This window comes from Macrobrachium nipponense, chromosome 8, assembly GCF_015104395.2.
Source record: "Macrobrachium nipponense isolate FS-2020 chromosome 8, ASM1510439v2, whole genome shotgun sequence".
In the NCBI taxonomy this organism is placed as follows: Eukaryota; Metazoa; Arthropoda; class Malacostraca; order Decapoda; family Palaemonidae; genus Macrobrachium; species Macrobrachium nipponense.
This window is the reverse complement of record NC_087203.1, coordinates 109802357-109816687: the sequence shown is the minus strand read 5'-3', so window position 1 is coordinate 109816687 and position 14331 is coordinate 109802357. Positions and strand designations below refer to the sequence as shown.

At 35.0% G+C, this 14331-nt stretch overlaps 1 protein-coding gene across 2 annotated transcripts in view; it reads right to left on the bottom strand.

The window, feature by feature from the left end:
- Nucleotides 1-14331, bottom strand: part of LOC135222958 (homeobox protein php-3-like) — a 657411-nt gene that overhangs the window by 379090 nt on the left and 263990 nt on the right. The window lies entirely within an intron of this gene.

Genomic DNA, 14331 nt, shown 5'->3' with positions numbered 1-14331 from the left:
GGGTGGAAAGCCCCCCAGACAAACGGGGAGGGAGCAAGAATGGGTTTCGGGGAAAGTGAAAAAGGGGGGTGCCATTCAAAACACAACAGTAAATGGAAGGTTTATAGCGACTATAACTGTTATATAACAGGAGGCTTAAAAGGCCGAGACTCTCGAACGACGTGAAGTGACGAGGAAAAAAAAAAAAGGAATTCGGTAAAAATAATTAATCTTAGCTTACGCTTTAATCAAGGAGAAAGATGCCTGGATATTATCAAAACATAACGAGAAGTTTCTCCCTGTCTAAAAGTGATCAGGATCTAAGTCAAAGTCAGAGATTACAATCTGAGTTGATGGAAACGCTGCCGGTGAGAGTTTCAGGATATTGCCCATTAAAATAGGAGGCAACCAATCACGGAGGATTATGACGTAGGACGTCGGGCGAGGGAGACTGTATCCCCAAAAAGGATGCTGATTATTGGTTGTTCCTACCCAGTATGTGGACTCCTACAAGTGTACATACTTGACGAGGTATAAGAAAATGAAAGAAGGGTATATGTAAATATATGGAAAAATGGAGAAATTACAATGAAAATAAAGAGTATATTATACATTCACATACTTGACGAGGTACAAGGAAATGAAAGAAGGGTATATGGAAATATAATATGGAAAAATAGAGAATATACAGTTAAAATAAAGAGTATATTATACATTCACACAGATACGTTTCTGTGTGTGATTGCGTATGTTCAGTATGTGTGAGGACATAAAAGATAGGAGAAATAATTCTGAGGCATAAAAACAGACGCAAAATGAAGAAGAAAAAGGTGGAAAATCGGAAAATGTTAAAATTGAAAGCTAAGATGCAAATACAGGTGAAAACAGATAAAAACAAACTTTCCCACAGAAAACTTACAATGGCTAAATGTAAAATAAAAAAAATAAATAAATAAAAGATCGATCATGCACTGCAGGGGAAATACGAATAAAAATCTTACAAGACTCAAATTCGTTCAAGATAAAAGCAAATATTGAGGACATGATTTTAATAAAATAATACAGAGGAACAGAAATATATCTATGGAAATATATGTACGTGGTAATGTCATTTATACCGTAATTCTTACCATTCTTCACTTGTTTTATTACATTTATTAATACTGCACAAAACATGTCTGTTAAAGAAGCAAAATTATTCAAAAATAAAAAAATAAATAATTTATTGAAAATTAAATGTAGAAAACACCTATTTCTAGCATTTATGACCAAATGATCCGAATGTATAAAAAATCGTTTTAAAAAAAGTAATATTAAAAGATATCATATGTTGAAGTGTTTCTTTTTTCAATATGTGAAGAGGAAGAAATCATAAACAGAAATTCCACGGGAGATACTTTAAAACGTTCGGACCTCATTCTACAATGCGAACAAAACAAGCTTCAAAACATTAACGAACGATTAATAAACACTAGATACAGTAAACACCAGATAATAAAGAAGAGGAAAATTGACGGGGGGGAAAATAAAAGAAAATTCGCTCCCCCAGGCTAAGGAAATGTCATGTCGTACACTATTAAGAGTCAACTGGCCTGAGAAATATATTATCAGGATATCATGTGACGTTTACTATCACACGAGAAGACATCATTATTAGCCTCCGTGGGTGAGCAATTGCGATCCTTATCGGAGGGTTGCGTAAGGGTCACAGGAGCTTGTCTTTGTCCACGTCGTGATAAGCCGAGTGTCTTAATTCTTTCTCTTTGGATACTTCGTGCGTGTGTGCGTGTGTGTTCATGAACGTGCCTGCAGCAAGCACTGAGAATGTGCGTCAGCTGTAACGTTCTGTATGCGTTGATATGAATACGGAAATATATTATACAGATACAGATCTGTATCGAATTCTGATACTGTGAAAAAAACACAAATTGGAGAATAAATACATAAAAATAAAAAAAAATACACGTATAGCTTCGGAGCGTGAAGAGACGCTGAAGAAGCAGCATGACGCTCCGAAACTGTTTGTTTTTTATTATTATTATCATTTTTGTTCTCCAATTTATGTTTTTTTTTTTTTTAAAGATTATAAAATTTACGATGCAAATTACCTAACATGAGGGAAAATTGCGGAACGCAAGAGAGGAAACAATGAAAAGGAGTTTCTGGTACAATTTCTAACTATAAAATTGAGAGAGAGAGAGAGAGAGAGAGAGAGAGAGAGAGAGAGAGAGAGAGAGAGAGAGAGAAGAAAAAACAGACCGAATAATGTGACAGGGGGAAAATACGCTTTCCTCGAACACACGACTTTAGAAGAAGAAAAAAAAAGGTGCAAGAGGAAGAAGAATGTGTCTGGGGGTGCGAGCTCATGAATAAAAAAAGAAGGTAAACTGCACCGACACAAACATACGGCTTAAGCGTAAACCAATAGGCGACTCGTAAAACTGACTCTTCGCGTGTCGTTCTCCTCTGTCCAGTGGATGTTAAGCGGACACCGGATGCTTCAATTTACCTGCGATATTGTTCGGGAAAAAAATATTGCTCTTGCGTGCGCGGCCAATCTCAAATGCTGATGATGATGACGAAAGCTGCAGGAACTCGTTAAACTGTCCCAGATCAGTTCCTCATTACCGCATGCACGTGGTTCCTGTGGCCTGGCAAAGGAGCATCTCACAAAAAGACGTTCGCCAAAAAATTGGTCTTCATCCGAATATAACAAAGGAGCGCCTCTCGAATTCCTTATTCAAGCATGACAAAGGAGTGTTAGCATAAAAAAAAAAAGTCCAAATATTGAGTTTGAGAAAGGAGAGCCCCCATCAAAAGACAGTCCTGGTTTTGAACATGGAAAAGAAAAGCCCCATCAAACGATGGTCCTAATTTTGAACAGCAAAGAAAGGCCCCATCACAAGGCGGTCCTAATTTTGAGCTTGGCTAAAGAGACCCCATCACAAGACAGTCCTAAATTCCAATTTGGCAAAGGAAAGCCCCATCAAAAGATGGACCTATTTTTGAGTTTTGCAATGAAGCACCCCATCAAAAGACGACCCCTGACACGAGTAAGACAAAAGCATCCTATCAAACATGACCCTAAACCAATTACAACAAAGGAGCATCCTATCAAAAGATGATCCTAAATCGAGAATGACAAAGGAGCATCCTATCAAAAGATGATCCTAAATCGAGAATGACAAAGGAGCATCCTATCAAAAGACGATCCTAAATCGAGTACGACAAAGGAGCATCCTATCAAAAGATGATCCAAAATTGAGGATGACAAAGGGGCATCCTATCAAAAGACGATCCTAAATCGAGTGCGACAAAGGAGCATCCTATCAAAAGACGATCCTAAATCGAGTGCGACAAAGGAGCATCCTATCAAAAGACGATCTTAAATAGAGTGCGAAAAAGGAGCATCCTAATAAAAGATTATTCTAAATCGAGTATGTCAAAGGAGCATCCTATCAAAAGATTATCCTGAATCGAGTTCGACAAAGGAGCATCCTATCCAAAAGTGATCCTAAATCGGGTATGAAAAAGGAGCATCCTATCAAAAAATTATCCTAAATCGAGTACGACAAAGGAGCATCCTAGTGAAAAGTGATCTAAATCGATTTAAATCGCGCAAAAGGAGCATCCTATGCAAAGATGATTTACCTAAATCGAGTAAACGACTCGAGTAGACAAAGGAGCTCCTATGAAAATTTAATCCCTAAAATCGAGTATGACAAAGGAGCCAATCTATTGATAATCCTAAATCGAAGTATGACCAAAGAGCATCCTATCGTACGACAAAGATCCTATCAAAATTTGATCCTAAATCGAGTACGACAAAGGAGCATCCAATCGAAAGATGATCCTAAATCGAGTACGACAAAGGAGCATCCAATCGAAAGACGATCCTAAATCGAGTACGACAAAGAGCATCCTATCAAAAGACGATCCTAAATCGAGTACGACAAAGGAGCATCCTATCAAAAAGTGATCCTAAATTGAGTACGACAAAGGAGCATCCTATCAAAAAGTGATCCTAAATCGAGTATGACAAAGGAGCATCCTATCAAAAGATGATCCTAAATCGAGTACGACAAAGGAGCATCCTATCAAAAGATGATCCTAAATCGAGTATGACAAAGGAGCATCCTATCGAAAGATGATCCTAAATTGAGTACGACAAAGGAGCATCCAATCGAAAGATGATCCTAAATCGAGTATGACAAAGGAGCATCCAATCAAAAGATGATCCTAAATCGAGTACGACAAAGGAGCATCCTATCAAAAGATGATCCTAAATCGAGTACGACAAAGGAGCATCCTATTCAAAAGTGATCCAAAAGTGATACTAATCGAGTTATGACAAAAGGAGCATCCTATCACAAAGATGACCTAAATCGAGTACGACAAAGGAGCCATCCATCAAAAGTGATCCAAAGGGTGGGTATGACAAATGGAGCATCCTATCAAAAAGATGATCCTAAATCGAGTATGACAAAGGAGGAGCAAAATCCTATCAAAAGATGATCTAAATCGAGATAAACAACAAAGGAAAGGCATCCTATCAAAAGATTATCCTAAATATAATATGACAAAGGAGCATCCTATCAAAAGACGATCCTAAATATAATATGACAAAGGAGCATCCTATCAAAAGACGATCCTAAATATAATATGACAAAGGAGCATCCTATCAAAAGACGATCCTAAATCGACTATGACAAAGGAGCAACCTATCAAAAGATGATCCTAAATCGAATATGACAAAGGAGCATCCTGTCAAAAGACGATCCTAAATCGAATATGACAAAGGAGCACCTTATCAAAAGATCCTAAATCGAGTATGACAAAGGAGCATCCTATCAAAAGACGATCCTAAATCGAATATGACAAAGGAGCTTCCTATCAAAAGACGATCCTAAATCGAAAATGACAAAGGAGCTTCCTATCAAAAGACGATCCTAAATCGAATATGACAAAGGAGCTTCCTATCAAAAGACGATCCTAAATCGAATATGACAAAGGAGCTTCCTATCAAAAGACGATCCTAAATATAATATGACAAAGGAGCATTCTATCAAAAGACGATCCTAAATCGAATATGACAAAGGAGCTTCCTATCAAAAGACGATCCTAAATCGACTATGACAAAGGAGCATCCTATCAAAAAGTGATCCTAAATCTAATATGACAAAGGGGCACCCCATCAAAAGAAGGTCCTAACCGAATGGCAAAGGAACGCCCTCATCAAGAGATGGCCTTAGCCAGGGCACGGCATATGAGCGCGTCAGCCAAAAAGACTGTTTAGCCTTGAAGGTTACAAGGAGTTACAAGGATTAGGATGTCTCAAAGACTTGTTAGTCCATCCTAGGAGACATCGTGTGCTCACTTACCTGTAGGAGCAGGTTTCACTGTGCTTTCACAATGTTCTAAAGATTTTGTCTAGCTTTCTTTTAAAATAACTCCCAATGAAGGAGGAGCAGTGGATGGATTAGTCCCAAAGATGGAGGATTTTTAACGAAAGTAAGTCCAGTGAGTTTCGGCAGACTAGTGACTTAGACTACATTTACAAGTAAAGGGACGAGAACTTATCAATTTCTTACAATCAAAAATTAACACAATTTGAAAAGTTGAGCAATTTGAAGATTCTCGTTGCATTGGACCACAAAAATGGTACTCCTGAAAGAATTGTCAAGATGGAAAATTAATCTATTTCAAGAATTTAATGTTCAAAGTACACGTTACATAAAAATAAAATAACTGAGAATTTTGAATCTGAATATTCCCAATTGTCAACTAAATCTCAGATGTTATAAAAAATAAAGTCTCAGATGTAAAAAAAAAAAACATAAATCTTAGATGTTCAAAAAAATAAATCTCAGATGCTAAAAAAATGTCTCAGATGTTCCAAAATAATAATTCTCAGATGTTCAAAAAAAATCTCAGATGTTAAAAAAAATAAATCTCAAGATGTTAAAAAAAAAAATTCAGATGTTCAAAAAAATAAATCTCAGATGTTCAAAAAAAATAAATCTCAGATGTTCAAAAAAAAATAAATCTAAGATGTTTAAAAAATAAATCTCAGATGTTCAAAATAAAAATAAATCTCAGATGTTAAAAAAAATAAATATCAGATGTTAAAAAAATTAATCTCAGATGTTAAAAAAAATAAATCTCAGATGTTCAAAAGAATAAATCTCAGATGTTAAAAAATAAATAAATCTCAGATGTTCAAAAGAATAAATCCCAGATGTTCAAAAAAATAAATATATCTCAGATGTTAAAAAAAATATAACTTTCTGTTTCAAGCCTGAGAGCCAGAAAGTTTCAGACCAATCCTGCATACCCACTTTAGTTGCTAAGCACAGTCCATAGCAGTGGAAAAATACTATTCCCAAAACACTAGAGAGAGAGAGAGAGAGAGAGAGAGAGAGAGAGAGAGAGAGAGAGAGAGAGAGAGAGAAGTACCTCTCTTCCATTAATCTTTGATCACGGTGTATACTGAGATTCGGAATAAAAGTCACTTCCTAGATTTAGATAGACTTTGACTTTTATTTGCATCAACGTCTGAGCTGCGTATCATTGACATAATATAAACGTCAGCCACAGCTACGGATACACGCAAGACCGATGTTGATACCAGCCTAGGCATACAGGCTTCACTCTCCTGTCACTGAACATCAGTTCACTCGCTGAATTTGAACGAGGAAAATATAGCAAGCTAATATAATATACGTATAAATCCTACGTACATACCAAGAGTCCTTATGGAATTTTATCCGTCAAGATATGAGTGCTATTGCTAATTAGATAACGCCTTCCAAAACGTTTTCCAACTAATACGAAAAAATCGCAGGAGACTGGTGGTTACAATTAATCAAAATAAACGATATTTTGCCGTTAGTAGCCCTAGGTATGACGTAATTAATCCTAAAATAACTACACCAACGTTTATCAGGCAAGTTCCTGATATATTTTTTTTCCTAATTAAGTAAGCTTCACACAGTAACAATAATAATAAACATTTACTGGAAAATATAATACCGATTTCATTATGAAATCAGTATTTCAATGACCAACAGCATAACCGAATCTGATGATGTCGCATTGTAAAATTATTTATGGAAGCCTTTAAATAAATGTCCTCTCTCTCTCTCTCTCTCTATCTCTTCTCTCTCTCTCTTCTCTCCCTCTCTCTCTCTCTCTCTCTTACTGTATATATATATATATATATATATATATATATATATATATATATATATATAATATATATATATATATAGTATATATTCTAAATATGTAGATATATCCTATATGTGTACATATATACATTTATATATGAATATATACAGGTATACATGATATGAATAACTGCATGCATGTGTTTATGTATGTACGTATGTATGTATGTACGTAAACACATAAAAATGAGAGAGAGAGAGAGAGAGAGAGAGAGAGAGAGAATCAGTGGAAAGACTGGCGCAACTTCAGGTGTGATGATGGCTGTAACTTCTCTTTCATTCCCTAATAAAAATAATTTTATGGGACCCAAACCTTTTATAAAGTCATCCGAGCACTTCATACTCACATCAATTAATCGGGACTAAAATCTATTTCAAATCTTTTAAATCATTTTTTACTATCTCGGTTAACCTTTACCTCCTCCATCAAACGACTGATAAAGGAGCAGAGTAATGCCAAAACATAGCCAGCCTCATGAATGACATCATTTGCCATCAGTGCTACGAATAATGCGGAAATAAGTAGTTTATTTTAAAATCTCCACATGTGAATTTTTTTTAACTAATAAAATAAAAAACATACACATGTATGTATGTATATAACATGAATGTTAATATACATAATGTATATTATATATATATACTATATATATATATATATATATATATATATATATATATATATATATATATATACATATATATATTCTTAAATCCAAGGTAGAAAGGTGAGTGAAACCGGGGACTTTGGAACAAGTACTTTCGTAGTTTATTCCTACATTCTCAAGTTCACACTGAAATAAAGAGAGGTTGAGAGGCTTATTTATACAAAGGAAGGGCAGAGTTTCACTCGCCTTTCTACGGTGGATTTAAGGATATTCTCAAGCACGTGTTCCTTCGTGCTACGTTGAATATATATATATATATATATATATATATATATATATATATATATATATTATATATATATATGTGTGTGTGTGTGTGTGTGTGTGTGTGTGTGTGTGTGTGTATACGAAGTGGTTGGTTTGAAATAGTATTAAAGGGGATTAAGCGCTATGGTGGACCTATGCCCTTTTCTGCCAACCAAAACCGATTCCAGAAAAGATACAAAACAATGCTCATTGCCACATTAAATTTACTGATGAATCACGTATGAAACATTGTTCAGGTTACTTCCACACCATTGGCCGCTGCGTCTTCGCCTCCTACCTAGAATTTTAGAATTATACACTTCATCTTCCATTCTTTCCACTTGACTAAATCATCTAAAACATGCATAATTGTTTAATATTTGCATGAGAGAAATCATACGAAAAATCAGACAAATATATTAGCTTCCAGAGTAAGTTTGGGGGATATGAAAATGGGTTAAGACTGAACTTATAATGCCAGTTGGTGGTAAAGAGATACTTCGCAGACTGGTCAAAGCGAATGAAAGTGTTAATAAACAAAAGGAAATGATGTTGATAAGGACTGTAAGCAAGAGAAAGGCTATATAAGGCTGAAGTATGAATCAATATGAGTGTTATACCGAACAATAATCATACAAGGTCATGTGCTTAAGCATTTAGGACTCAGTGTAACAGGTAATGGCAGGATTCACTTCAAAATAGGCCAAGAAAGGATATTTGCAGGATCTCAGGTCCTTTCATTCACGCCCCCGTCCCACCCATCTCAGACGCGAATAACGACTTGTGTAATAGGTCTGCTTTAATCCCCTCGTTCTCCTACTGTCACCCTCCAGTTCTTCCTTACATTTATTCCTTTATTCCTTCCCGTGAAGTTCACCTCCATAGATACGTTCCACTAGTCTTGCGTGTCATGGTTCGGATTCTGCCACGACTACATTCATACGTCCCCAGTTAAAACCTTTGCCACTTGCTTGTTCAAGATTTTGGAAAAGTTGTCAGATGTTTCTCATCAACAAAGTTAACTGAATAATGTTTTTGTTTGAGGAACCGTAAACTGCAATAGGAGCGAGTATAAGCTTTTCTTTATTCCTTCTGGATGTATCGTGTATCGCAACTTATACACCTCTGAAAAAAAAAAAAAAAAAAAAAAAAAAAAAAATATAATCGATATATTATATGATATATATAGTATATCTATATATATATATATATATATATATATATATATATATATATATATATATTATATCCATATGCATTTTCCACTGAGAAGCGTTAGCTCCAATACAATGCAAACACTTCCACTACATTATTTTCCTCACCACCTCAGCTGCGACCTACTACAATCGAGTAGGTACCAGCTTTCTAATTTACATGCTAGATTAACAGATGTGCAATCGAACCCGGACCTTCTTTTTAGCGAGGCGAGCATCATGACCACCAGACCACAAAACGTCCGGTGCTTCCTAATGACAGAAATGGCCAGTAAATGTCCATTTTACTAATAGATAAATGGCAATAATATCTTGGCCTGAGATGGTGACAGTTCACAAATGCATAACAAATGACAAGAAGAACGTATTGATGACCGAAATCCACGACGTTAAATTATAACGGAAGTTGTTTTTAATGAGACACTTTACATGGGAGACAACTGGCATTAAAACGATTTAATGACAACATAAAGTCAAATTACTTATCCGTAGTGCATTCGTGCATCTTCGAAGGCACGGCCTATTCACTTCACGCGTCATCTTTACTGCACTCATTAACACATAAGCCTAAATACAGCCGTAAACCTGTTTAAGTATTATTATTATTATTATTATTATTATTATTCAAAGAAAACTCATAATCACATGAGTCAATAAAATGGGAAAGTAAATCCACCTTGTCAAAGAGGACCGTGCAGGTCATCGAAAGCTTTCTGCTTTATATATTTTAAATAACAAAATCAAACAGACATACTATTGTGTATTTATTTTCCATTATTATATTATTATTATTATTATTATTATTAATTGGTCACACAATTTAAAGGACCAACTATATCCAGTACAGGCACCAACTCTCAAATGTACCTATTCTTTTCAAAGCCAATTAATTGAACGGGCATCCTAATATCTTTTTCTAGACCGGGCTTGAAGAAAAGAAGCTATAGATTTCTTTCTTAACGAAAGAAATGTTATGACTCTGGAAAACCAGAAGTAAGGAAGAAAATGCCAAAGCCTGAAGGATACGGGAAAAAGCAGTTACTGTACCACGTAACCCCGGATTGACAATGATGTTCATAGAGATAATTTGGTATGAGGAGATCTGGCGGGTGGTACGAGGGTCCCTAGGTGGGAAGAGAACTCTCCCTCTAAGTTCACCACAACAAGTACCAAAAAAGTATCAGTAGAAAAGGAACAGGGAGATGCCATCTTGCGGCAGAAAATCACGTGATAATATATGTCAAAATGTAAGGAAAATTCATGTTAAAAAGGTCACCTGAATTCATGAATAATTGTTGTTAGGTAAAATGACCTTATCATAATTACGAGAATACCGCTGATATAATCTTGATTTAGCGAACAGAGTAAACACGTCAAAACACTCTCTGCATTAAGACTGACTTATGGAAAACCTTGGCTTAAGCAAATTTCATGACACACAAATGGACGGAGCACATCACACGACAGATTCTAGCATAAAAACAAGGGGGTTTGGGGAGGAGGGGGTGTGTTGGTGACAGATGTCGAAAGAGAACGATAATACGAAAATAACATTTGAATACACAATCAGTACAGAAGATCGCTACATAATTTACACCCTGACAACAAAAAATACCAAAGCATTTATAAAATGCTGTTCAGAGATGCGCTCCAATTAAATAGTATTTTAGCGTGCGGCTAAGCTCTATAAAATAGACTGAAAATCATGTGTCATATAGATGAGTGCTTTAGTATTTAACAGTATGAATGTTAAACAAACAAACAAATACGCACACATATATATATATATGTGTGTGTGTGTGTGTACGATAGATAGCAATATTAAGGAGATCATAATTCTAAACACATAAAAAATAAAGAAAATGAATATACAGACATTAATCATACACACACACACACACACACACACACACACACATGCCTGCAGTAACACATGACTGTACGAACACGCACATACAACCTTCTTGATATTATCAGTCCATTCGCTCCGAAGGGGTGGAATTTTTTTTTTAGATAAATATGTAGTATGAGATGTTGTTCCTTACCTGGAGAATTTCCTCCGGTGTGTTCATGGTTCTCTCGTGTCAGAACATTCTTGCTGATTCCCAGCTTATTTCCCTGTGCCGCTCATCCCCCTTCCAATCCCCACACGGGATATCCTTCCCACTACAATTACATGAAAGATTTATGACTTAGGATAATGAATCCGAGACGTGCGTGCAATCAGCTAACCAAAGGCTGTATATGTACCTCCTTGCAGCTCCTCCCCTCCTCCTCCTCCTCCTCCTCCTCCTCCTCCTCCTCTCCGGCCAACCTTCCCCCGGTATTTTGTTGTTGTAATATTTTGCCTCCATGTGCAACCCCATGCCAGCTATCAGTCCTGTGATATGACTGCAATGCAAACAGTAGGCCACCCGACCTTGCTCGGCACAGAACATATCTCTCTCTCTCTCTCTCTCTCTCTCTCTCTCTCTCTCTCTCTCTCTCTCATAAAAACCGTTAATATGTTCTCTGTTTCTCTCATATAAACGCACATATAAAACGGTTAATATGTTCTCTCATACAAAACAGTTAAAATGTTTCTCTCTCTCTCTCTCTCTCTCTCTCTCTCTCTCACACACACACATATATATAATACCGTTAATATGTTCTCTCTCTCTCTCTCTCTCTCTCTCTCTCTCTCTCTCTCTCTCTCTCTCACACACACATATATATAATACCGTTAATATGTTCTCTCTCTCTCTCTCTCTCTCTCTTTCCCACACACACACACACAAAACCGTTAATATGTTGTTAATATATTGAAGTTTCCTATATATACAAAAAGGCTTTTAACCCCGGAGCGCAGATCAGTAAAAGCTGTGTATGTTCATGATGGTTCATTCGTGATCTTGTAAAAGTAATTTACGACGTAAATATCCAAACATCTGATTAAAACTATTTACGCTGGATATATTGAAACGTAATTCATTTTCAATTGGTTTTAACGAATTACTTACTGATAACGAGCTGTTATTGATGAATTAACATAATGACTTTAATTTCTATTAACCTTTTGGTCCTAGTTTGACCCAAAAAGTTTCCTATTTTGTCCAAATTGGTCCTAATCTTACCAAAAATACCACAAAGTTCCCAATTAAAGTAAACAGCCCTATTTCAACCCCAAAAAGTTCCAATTTTGTCCAAATTGGTCCTAATCTTACCAAAAGTACCACAAAGTTCCCAATTAAAATAAAAAATACTATTTCAACCCCAAAAAGATTCCTATTTTGTCCAAATTGGTCCAAATGTTACCAAAAAGGTCCAAGTTTGAAACACAAAGTTCCTTATTAAAAAGAAAAAGTCCTATCTTAACCAAAAATGGTATCCTGTCTAATATCTTAGAAGGGTACTAATAACTCTTCCCTACAGAAGTACATAAAATACACAAAATATAAAAAAAAACCTTCTCGATAAGAAAAAAAAAATAAAAACGTTTAAAGGACTGAAAACTAACAGACCAACTGCAACAGCGAAACGTTACTCCGTAACTAAACCGTAAAAGTGAATCTGCCATTCCAAGCGTGAAATCGATTTCCCTGCCAGAATGAACGCTATGTAAATGGGATAGGTAACAAAAACGGGTAATTACATTCGCACACTTCGCAAAATGCATAAAACGCCTCAATAAAACGAATATGTTATTGGCACTTTTTATCGCCTTGGCGAAAGTGTGTGTGTATGACGGTTGTTAAACGTTGCTTTGTATGCGTATCGGCTGCAAGGCGCCTATGACGTCTCAATTGCAAGCCCTAGGAGGTGTATTGCGATGAGGGATTGAAGTCGAATGGTAGTTGTCATGCTTTTATTGATTGTGTGTGTATGTATATATATATATATATATATATATATATATATATATATATATATATATATAATATATAATAATAATAATAATAATAATAATTATAATAATGTTGTAATGGGTCCATAATATTAAAAATGTTAAAAGTTCGTGTATAATTTGTTATGCTTTTTTGAGTGTATATACATACATATATATATATATATATATTATATATATATATATATATATATATATATATATATATATATATATATATAATAAAACTATTTCAGAATAAGCGTAGACATAAATAATTAGGGAAGCACAATTATATATATATATATATATATATATATATAATATATATATATATATATACACACACACACACACGCACACTACCATTCTGAATCTAATTAATTATGCATACGGCTTATGCTGAAATAGTTTTATTATTATTATTATTATTATTATTATTATTATTATTATTATTATTATTATTATTATTATTATTATTATTATTATTGGCAATTTACTCTCTGAAGGCTTGTCTTTATATGAGAAGGTCTCCTTGAGTGGTTTACTAAATACACATTGTTAGATTAGCACTGCATACACAATTCTCCTTTTAAAGATTAAGAAAAAAAAGAAGAAAAAACCACTTTGACATGATTTTGACGAACACTGTATTCAAATATTGTGTAGCTAGGTAAGGAACAAAACACCAAAATCTAACTAATTAAGTCCTTATTTCTGAAGGATTTTTACGTTCCGTTTATTCTACAATTCAAGTAAAGTCAAGACAGCTTGACATTTATTTTATTTAACACATACTCCTAAAATTCTGGCTAATTCCACGTCATTTTAAGTTACTGTAATACATTACGGATGACAAAAGCGAAAGATAGCACAATACATACATGCTTTCATAGCGACATTTATACAAGCATACGTTCAACAGAGAATGCACATAAAATTACCTATACAGACGCGTTAAAACCACTGATCGTTTGCAAATAAGGAATTTCCAAGATATACAAAGAAACAATGAGCTCTTCAACGAAGAAAATAACAAGATTTACATAACCTCACGTAACATCCACAGCTCAAGATAAAATTTACCACAGACCAAGACAATTTCGCCCTAAAATACCTCTTGTAAAAGCTAA